Consider the following 10,459-nt stretch of genomic DNA (forward strand, 5'->3'; position numbering starts at 1 on the left):
GGAGGCATTTCAGCAGCCATTACAGTAATTTCTGTATCTCGGGAGGCTCAGAGTTGCTGTAGCAACCTTTTGCTAGATAGGAATTTGGCTGGTGAAGCCCCACAGGAATCTGCTCCCACTCTCAACTAACCTCTCACATCACCGAGCTCAGCTGCCAGGGAGAAACCCCAGCTGTGAGTCAGGTGGGGTGAGGGACCTCTTTCCACAGGTTCCTCACAGAACTTTCCCCTAATTACCAGGATCAGATGCTTTCTGGCAGTTTTCCATGGGGCCGGAGATTTGCTGTGTGTACGGAGTTCTGCAATTGTAAAAATGGTCATAGTAAATTTGGAGCATACAAACAAGCCCTTATTCATGCACTCACAGATACAGAAGCTGAACATGCAAAAGCAGGGAGTGCAGTTTTAGAGACCAGTGTGGGAAGTTTGACTGGGAGGCAGTGGTAGTTCTGGTGACACAAAAGAAGTATTATAAAGTCACCGAGGGGATCAGGCAGATGGGAACAGACTTGAGTAGGAAGGAATACAGACAAGGTCCCCAAAGCCTGTTACTTTGATTTGGATAAAAAATGAAGTGTGAAGTTGGTCAGAGCATGAGGGGATGCATCACTGCTAAACCAGTTCCTTCCAAAGTGTGAAATAGTTTCTAGAGTAATGAAAGACAGTTTTTTGGCCTTCCAAGCTGCTGTTGGTGGAGAATAATATTTAGAAGACTTTATTTATAGACAATATTGTCCAATGATTAGAGACAGTTATTGTGGACTCTAGGCTTTTGTTTCTAATTCTACAGGTGACTGCCATCGTCAAACCACAGCACCCTGTATCTAAAGACTAGAAAACAATCAATTGAATTAAAACAAGACTTTGACATAATACAACTTAAGCTGGCCCAAATCTGGTACTTCTGACAAAGAATGAAGTCGTGCTGCCACCTTACATCTTGATGCTGGTTTCTATCCCTGTATCCTCCCTCACTGTATAGGTACAGGCACTGGGAAGTTATCCATGACACAGCTGCATCAGGAGCAAGGAACCAACTGCAGGCCTTAAACCCAGACTGAGATGTCAGCTATAGTCTTCATCACTGAAGGGTTCAGTTAAGCAAGCATGCTCGGAGCTTATCTGACAGCTCTCAGGTAAGCTGGCCTTTCCTAGGACTGTGTACTGCCTTCTCTTTTTACTCTGTTGGAGGAAGAGGAATTGGCATAACTACTGTTTTCCTTTTATACATTGCTTAGTGATTATTGCTTTGGAATCAAGACATGTAGGGCCAGTTCCTTCCCTGGTTTCTAGTTCCTGCTCCCAGGTCTGCTTCTGTAACTCATTAATAGTCTGTTTAGACTAAAATATCAAACAACGATGGAGCAGGTACCAAAATCAGTGGTGATTTGAATTAATATGCCAGGCTGGAGAACTAGATGGGTGAGGAGCCAGCCCACACTCATTTTTGCCAGCAGTGTTGCAGGACAGCTACTTCTGACAGCTAGGTGGTTGGAGAACTGAAATTTAGCATTGTCCAAGGAGCACCAAAGCAGCCTTGAGGTGCTCAGAGGCTCATTCTGTACTAGAGATGTATCAGCTTTATAGAATGGATCGTGAGTCTATGAGGTTAAACCAGTTTGAATCCTTAGTGCTAATGCAAGCTTTAACTCTTGCAGACATCATTTGAAGTTCTACAGACAGGTCACTAAATACAACAAACTGTGAAAAAAACAGTTAAAGTTTGATTTTTAAACCAGGGTCAATTCCAGAAAAGACAATCTATTTTTTTTTGTTTGGTGTATCTTTTTTGGTTGTTCTTTCAACCAAATCCCCCAGAGTCTGAAGCACTTCTTGATTATGCAAAGAAGGAAATCTATCCTGACAGTTTTCTTAGGCTACAGAGAGATGTTAGGCCTCAGACAGAAAGTGGGCCCATGTATGGGTATAGTCAGCTAAATGTGTCACTAAGTGGCAGGAAGGAAGGCGAGTGGGCTTTGGGAAGCTGACTGATCTCTGTGCACTAGCAAAGCAATCAGGACTGAATATGGACTGTGTCCTAGTTACACTTCTGACTATTCGGGGAGGGTGGTGTGTGTATGGGTTTTACTGTATACTTTTAAATACAGCACCCAGTTCTGAGGAATCTATTCCCAGCTAAAGCACACAAGCTTTGGAAAGGTCAGGGAGAGGCATCTCTAGCTTTGGTAAATAAACACATCTCTTCTCTGTGGCTGGGATGTTGTATTAATAGCAATAGATTTGGTTTCGCATTGTGGAGCTCCTCCTGTTTCATTGCTATTGAAGATAAGAGAACACAAAATGCCCTGTCGCCGTCCCTATGAGAAAACAAGCCAACAGGCAGATACTATTATGTTTAAAGATATTACTGAGGCAAAGACTTGGGGAATGTTAACATTCAGGTTTATATTCAGTAACTACTGGATACCATGGCTGGCACACCAGTAACTCAACATCATTTAATGTCTTACATGAAAGAGTTTACAAGACAAAATCACTGCAGCAGAAAGAACCTAAATGAAAGGGTTGAGCCTTATGCAGATGGAAGTTGATTTCTCCCTTTTGCATTTTTCGTAGTGATTCAGTTGCGGCAAAAAGTAACGTCTTTTCTGCTTCTTAACCCATTTTGCTGTAATCTGTTTTACTTCAGTTTGCAACCTGGAGGTTCTCAGACCTTCATTACAGGATACTGGGACTGGAAAAGTTTCTCCAAAGAGTTCTGAAAGGAAAAGATTTCTGGTGAAATTGTAAAGCCCTCTACCTTGGCAGTAAGCATGTGTAAAATGCATTTAGAGATCTGTACCCTAGAGCTTCTCTCCACAAGTTAATTGGGAATCATTAATTCTAAAATTCCACATATGGAATATCTTACTTTGGAATATGTGCTCCTGAGAGGAAGGCAGATTTAGCCTATGGTAGCTGGTGAATAAGAAGTGTGATGGGAAGAAATGAAGAATTTATCTGTAATTAGTTAGCATATATGACACATACTGTTTCTTTTCAAACACTAGATAGACACTTACTACATTAGATAATACATGCTCAAGAAATACCTCTTGTCCTTAGTGACACCTTTCCTTCAGATCGGGCATCAGTCCAAGGAGGAGACAGTCTTCTCTTCTGCAAATAAGCGTCTTCTGTTGGAGAGCAGATTGCTAGATATAAGTAAAAATAAACACGAACCAAATCAGATAATTCTCCTCCGAACAGTTGTGTCCTTGCCCTTGAAATGTCACCAGCTCCAGATTTATTTCTTTCCCTCATGCACAGGTAGAGAATCTGTTCAAAGGGGAGTTCTTCCTGCATGCAGAAGCGTTCTGTAAAACTACACCTTTACGTAGGACACATAAACAAACCAAATGACTCAACAGGAAAAAAAGTTACATACAGGGAGATCTTTTCCTCCAGGGATATTTTTACTGTAAGAAAATTAAACTATTGGCAGAAGACAAAGACACTGAAGTCACCGGCATTGTTCTTTCTCCAGTCCAAGTCTGACCAGTCTGGAACTTCATTTTTGGATGTGGTGCCTGATTTGGCCCTAAGGTAGCACTGCAGCTTTCTATCTGTCCTGGGAAAAAAGAGTCTCAGCTGAGGTTAGGATGCTGCTTACATGTATTTGTAAGTGAATGTCACTTCCCACCTGCTATACTCATTGCATTCTACAAGAAAGGATTGATTATTTCTTCTAGATCAGTACAGATGCAAATCCCTCTAAAAAAACAGTAAGAAATTCTGGGCAGACACAATGGACTTACTGAACAATTACTGATGACTCCTCAAGCTGATGATAAATGTTCAAAGTAGCAGTCTTTGTAGTTAGGTGATTGTTCCATATTGCAGCTTCCTTACCATTTGAGAACAACCCCACATTTAATTCTGCCATTGCAGGAATTTTGGCTGAGTTAAATGTGAGAAAAGATTTCGATTTTGAGCATGAAATTTCTTTTAACTGTGATTTCTGATACAACATATGCCATAGAAATGAGGAAAAAAAACCCTGCAGTTAGTATGAGGGCCTCCTGATCTCCCTGAAGGATTCTACGTGCTTCAGTATGTTAGTGCTTGAAAGGATTTAATATAGATGGGTTTGGAACAGAATGAGTTGTATTTATACTTGATCCAGTAAGGTTTTCTTTTTCAAACAGATCTAATAGTCATCAGAGCTGGGCTCTGAATCAGATATTCTAAAGAAAATGTAAATAAAATTTTAAATTTTGCCCATTATGTTTTTAATTTAATTACATCATAGGCTGCTGAAATTTAAAATACTTATTTTTACTCCAAGAGATACCATTATGAAATTGCAAAGCCATATGTAACCCACTGCATTTATATACAGGCTACTGGAAAAGCAGCTTTGGAAACAGAGTGTACCAGTCTGAATTACTGCAAGAATATCATGTTCTTAAAAGGCAACAGACATTAAATACCCAATACATGAGAATAATATGGAAAATCATCCAATTAGAACTTCAGGATTGATCCAGTTTTTTGGCTTTCGAAAACCAGATTTGTGTAGAGGATGGCTTTGCAGCTGAACTTTTGTGTGGTGACTTTGGCAGATGGAACCTGATACTAAGAACTTAAATCTATTTGAACAACACCTGCATTTTCCAGCCAGGTATAATAAAAGGCAACAAGTAGACCCCTGATGATCTAAGCAACAACCTAATTGCTGTTCTGCTTGACAAGGTCATAATCTGATTTCTGGGTATATATTAATCAACGACAAATTAAGCTACTTCCAAGAAGATGGATGTCCAACATCATTATTGCACGTGTCTTTGAATAACTCCTCTTTTCTTTCAAGAATGAAGTCTGTTCTCTGAGTTGCAGCTGGAGCATGAGGGCAGCTCAGGCCACCCCAGATCTCAGGAGATCAATAGTGTGAGCAGCTGATGATCTAATTATGGACTATTTGGGTCGGACTCTTTTCTCCTGGCTAGGTGGGAGCTGATTGACTCAAAAGAGGTTAGTTCATTCAGTTCATGGGGGTTACAGCATGCGTGCATCATTCCCCTAATAACTGCCATCCTATTAATCAGAAGGAGAGTCAAACATTTCCTATAAGCAGTCATTTTGATCATAGGTAACATTTTAATGCATATCTTAATGATACCACACAAATTGCTGGCAGTTGGGTATGTTATTATTACATTCCTATTAGTTATGTATATTTTTATTAAAGCTCATGGTGAAAGCATTTACTCATAAAAATACTGTTTGTGACCATTTCCTTTGCAACATTTAACTCTTCATTTTGCAAAGGCAAAAAAACAGGCTGTTACAGTGCATAATCACTCACGCACTCATACTTTAAGCTGCTCATAAACAAGACACATGATGATGTAGGGCTTATTACATATTTTGAATGTTCATTGATTAAGAGATTGAAAAATATCATGTCCTTGAATTACATAATAACCCAGAATGGATTCCAGTATCTTTGAGTTTTCCACGTTTGCTTGAATGAGCAGTTTTACAATCTCCCTCTTGTCGTATTTTACCTCATATGAACCATCAGCCTGGGTATTAATGTAGCACTCCATAAAAGCCATGAAGTCCTACCATACAATGAGCAAGGCAATGGAAATGATGGGATACAGTAATCAAGGCAGTCTACTTTCTCCTTCCAAAATCCTGTTCAGGAAATCGGAAGGGCCCTGTCCAAGACATTACATCAGGAAAGTGACTTAGGCTGATTTATACCATCGTGTAGGCAGACACCTCCAGAACTTTATGTTCTAGTTTAACACATGCGTACATTCTGTGAAGAGAGGACAGGGAGCTGATGGAGGGAAAAGCATCCCCTGGAAATTCAAAAGCCCAGGTGATCATTCTGCATCTTTGTGTTTCATTTCTTGAGGCGCACATAAAGGAAAGGAGCAAGACACCTCTGCCAGAGCTCAGCACAAGTTGCAAGGATTAATTTCCTGCCTTCCCATGCTGATCACTTGGTGAGTATTCCTTAGAAGATAAAACGTGCTTCTGTCTTGTTTTGTGTTACTTAACTCTGTGATCACTCACCATCCCATCAGGGGGGAGGGTTTTGATGAAGGGGTGATTTTGCCTTTGCTTATAAGATTTTTAATAAAGCAGTTGTAACTTTTCTGCTGTGTTCAGATGTCTTGAGCCAATCACTGAAGCACATCAGGGACAGCGGGAACTGCAGACATAGGTGCGGGGCTGCAAAACGTTCTCCTTGGCAGGGAGGGCAGTGTAGGAAGTTCCTGCCCCTTGTTCTCTGTGTCCCTTGCTCCTTGCCTGCTGCTCTCTACCCCTTTGGTTGTGCTTTTACAATCGTATGTGGCTATAAACTGAGTAACTGAGTTAATAATCATCTTTCACCAAGTGACTGTGGGAAGCCTGAACATGCAGCCCCACAGAGAGTTGTGCCAGCACAACTGAAAACACCATTTTCACAATCACTGTAATCTGTTTTAGACTGTGGTACCACAGGAACAGGACAGTCCCACTTCTCTCAGGCTACAAACTGGTTTTCCCCAACTATTTAATAACGTGTATTGCTGCGTGCTGATGTAATCCATCAATGAATACACTAGCAGAGAATTTTATAAGTCATCTGGGATAGGATTCTTCTGGAGGCAAAGCTGCTGTCTTCCATAGCTTTTCTCCCCAGCAGCCTGGGTTTTCTTTATGGCTGGGTTGCCCCACAGGCACTATAAGTGGGAGTGTGTTCTGATCGTGACCTAGTTTCCTTCCTGTACTTTAACCGGCCCACTCATCTTAGTGCAGACCCTTCTAGCTTGTTGACAGCACTTACAGTAATAATTTATGTCTAAAAAATGAGCCTGCAGACAGCCTCTCACAGATACTGCACTGGTGGACTTGTGTGGCCCCAGTGTGTGGCTGCAAACAAGCCTGGAGAAGGGGTTTCAGATGGGTTAGTCCTCCAAACCCCATAACCCGCAGTCAGTCATACAAGCAGTTTGCTGACGAAAGTGGTTACAACTGGAGGAACCTCGCTGTGGGGACTGACTTTTAGTTACCATTAGTGCAGTAATGGCTGTGAAGCAGCATTCCTATGGGAAAAGAAAATCCTTTCTGTAGGTGTTTTGTGATGGCTCTTCTTTGGGCAGACTGGCTGGGATTGCTGCTGGCTCTGCTCTAGTGGCGGGAGGTGTGAGTGTGGAATGCATCTATGTGCAGTTTGTGTTTAAAGCAGCCTTTTGAGAATGTTGGTTTACTGTCTATGCCTTTAAAGATGAATTGTGCAGAGTGGGTTAGCATATACCAAGTAATGCTTTCGGTTAAATCGGAGTTCTCACTACAATTTTACTGGAGGGATTTTGGTTTTGGAGAAGCTTTGGCTTCTGTAAAACTCCATAGAGTTCAGCACACTCTGTGCAGCACCCTGCAATTTAAGCTTCATCCAAATGGGGTTTTTTTAGCTTTCTTTTAGATTCCAGGTACCACTTACTGCTGGATTTAATCTCCTGGAAACCTACATCCTCATTGTATTCAGGGAGCAACCACAGCAAGTGCAGTAAGAGGGCAGGCTTAATCCATTCTTACTTACTATGTGCTTTATCTCTGGCCAGTAATCACCCCCAAGTTAATTAGCTAATGTTGTGTTGAGGTATTCAATATGTGTGCATCAGGGAAGCAGTAACGCTGCAAACCACTCTATTTGTTGAATGCCCTTTTTTAAAAACTGGATGTACTCATATGGATTGTTTCAAACAAAGATAAATCACAGCAGGACCGTTTCCTGCAGGTAAGAGTGGCTCTGATGCAGCTGCTGTAGCAAAGAAAAATTCCCTTATTATGAACCTCCAGTGTCCATGCCTTTCCATGGAGAATATCATATTGTAGTGTTGCTGAGCCTGCTAGAGTTTATTGGCTCCTTATGGAACTATGTAGTAACAGCCTGAATGTCTTCTTAGTAAGGAGAACATTTCCATCAAAACTCTTTGAGTTGGGTTTTTTTTTTGCATTAATTAAAGAACCTTTTTGGGGGGGGGTGTGGTTTTTTTTCCCCAAAAGTAGAAGTTTTCTTTTGAAAATTTTAACTTTGCATTAAAAGTTGTGGGGTTTTTTAAACAGGTTTTTTCATTTTTTTCCAAGAAGCATTATGAACATTTCATTTTAACTCCCCTGTGGTACATGTTTGTATCAACAGTCAGGGTTTTTTTAAGGCCAAATTTATCCATCTAAACAGGAGCTATCACCATTGACTGGTTATTCATTAACTGAGGTTAGCCTGGATTTGTTCTCATATATAAAAGGAAAATTGAATGCTCCAGTGACAAATCTGCTGCCTTCCTTTTTGAGGTCTAATTCCAACCAGTTCCATGCCAGCACACTGAGGTGTACACCAGCCAAGCAGAAGCAGCATCTTTGGCCAGGGCTGCCTGGGGTAATAAACCAGAAGCACAAACTCCCTTGTCCCTTACCATGCTCTAAGCCAGCCACTTTTTCTCTTGTAGTGCTTTCATATTCATGCCTCTTCTCTGTTTGAAGACAACATTGACTTATATTCACAATCTCTTCATTTCCTCTAGATGTTTAAGAAAAGACAGAATTTCCTCTTATTTTTGTGCTAGCTCAGATGGTGAATGCGCTTCAGCTATAGCACAGAGTAGACACTTGTAGAAGACTGACAATGTACACAGAATGGGCACAGAAGTAGAACGTTGCCCCAGAGTGCTGTATGCTGGTGTAGAACAGAGAGCTAATCTTTGTTTGCATGCGTGCATGCACAAGCACACACACAGGGGTTCTATTTAGGGCTGCTTCTCTTGATATTTATCTCTCTGGGATTATAAAAAGATCTCAAGATAAGAGAAAACCTCACATTTAGTTTCGCTGACTCCATTAGCTCAGTGGAGGTACCTGTGCTGCTTTATATGGTTGAAAGTCCTTGTTATGATTTAATGAAAAGCCCCTTCAGGAAATGCCTTTAGGTTTCTCTGTATCACATTTATCTGTATCTGTTATGACTTTTCTATTACACCTTCCAGTGAATTATCACATTGCAAATGTATAGGCATTTTACTGCTGAATTACCCTTAGGGAGTGTCAGGGGTCAGATGAGGATACTCAGAGCAAGGACACTGACTGCTGCACTGGGAAATTCCGTCACATTTGCTGTATCACTCCTCTGTGTTCAAATAAACCAAACCTCGGGCAGGACAAGGCTTTGGGGGTCTGAACTTGTGCTCAGGACAAGACTCAGGTGGTTTTCAGGGAGATCAGGTTGGGAACCCTGGGCATGCCCAGGGACAAGGATTAGATCCTTAGTTTTGCTTCTGTTTCGTTCCATACTATGGTTTGTTCATCTAGAAACGACTATAAATAGCAGCCACTTGTTTTTGTGGCTGTACAGTCAAGAGGCTTTACTAAGAGTTGTTTGTAAATTAGTTTGAGGTTCTGTGATGAATGGTGCTATACCAAATAGTTTATTTTAACCTGCTTAATGCGTATGCTGATATAGCCATGCTCACGTACATAGGGGTTCACAGGATCAGCTTCTCTTAAGCTGTCCGCAAATGCTTTACATGACAATGTCATAAAATCAGGGAACTGGATATTCTAGAGTTAGAGCTTGATTCATCAATCATAGTAAGTGTATAAGAGAGCTACGAAAATACACATGGACACTAAGTGTGATCAAATAAAATAAACAATATACATTTACAGCTACATTTGCCTATACCACTTATGTCAAATAGATTCCACTGGCATTTCTAGGTTTAGAAATATATATATACACACACACACTTTGATTATTAGGTAACACTGGACAACATTATCATTGAAGAAAGTAAATATTGTGCAGGAGAGATGATGAGAATACTGTACTTTGACAATTCTCTTGATTCACAGCAGTGAAACTGCATTATTGCAAGAGACTAATTCCATTTCCTTATGGAGCGCAGTATGCCTATAACAGAATGAATTAAAAGATATTGATTATGTAGAAAATTAAGTGCAGACTACTTAAAAAAACATCTTAAGTGATTGGATGTAATAAAATGTTACAGATAAAATGGCACAGCTGGCAAAGCAAGTGAGAAGAAAACAGTCAACCCCACTGTAGATGTCCACAGAACCTGGCTCCTCACCTTGGCTTTTAAGCTTGAAGCTTGACAAACACTGTTTCTGCTGGGATCTGGACAGGTGGCAGTCCCATCACAGTGCAGGCACCAGCATTACCACTGTCCTCATTTAGACTTTACATCAAGTCTGTGTGAGCTCTGGCTTGAAATCAGATTCGTTGTGTCTATAGGCAAAGGCTAACTCTTATTTATGAACGCTAGTTCTATAGAAGCAAAGGTATTACATAAAGGACCACTGCTGGTTTAGATTACACAATATATTTAAGGGGCATGTGATATATCAGAGGACTATTTATATGTACATTTGAAAGGAACTCTTGATTACCTAAAATAATTCTTCTCAACAATCTAAACAGCTCAACACTGCTAAGAAGG

The sequence above is a fragment of the Pezoporus wallicus genome, unplaced genomic scaffold, assembly GCF_028554395.1.
Source record: "Pezoporus wallicus isolate ANWC-B61680 ecotype Strahan unplaced genomic scaffold, APGP_CSIRO_Pwel_v1 contig_9942, whole genome shotgun sequence".
In the NCBI taxonomy this organism is placed as follows: domain Eukaryota; kingdom Metazoa; phylum Chordata; class Aves; order Psittaciformes; family Psittacidae; genus Pezoporus; species Pezoporus wallicus.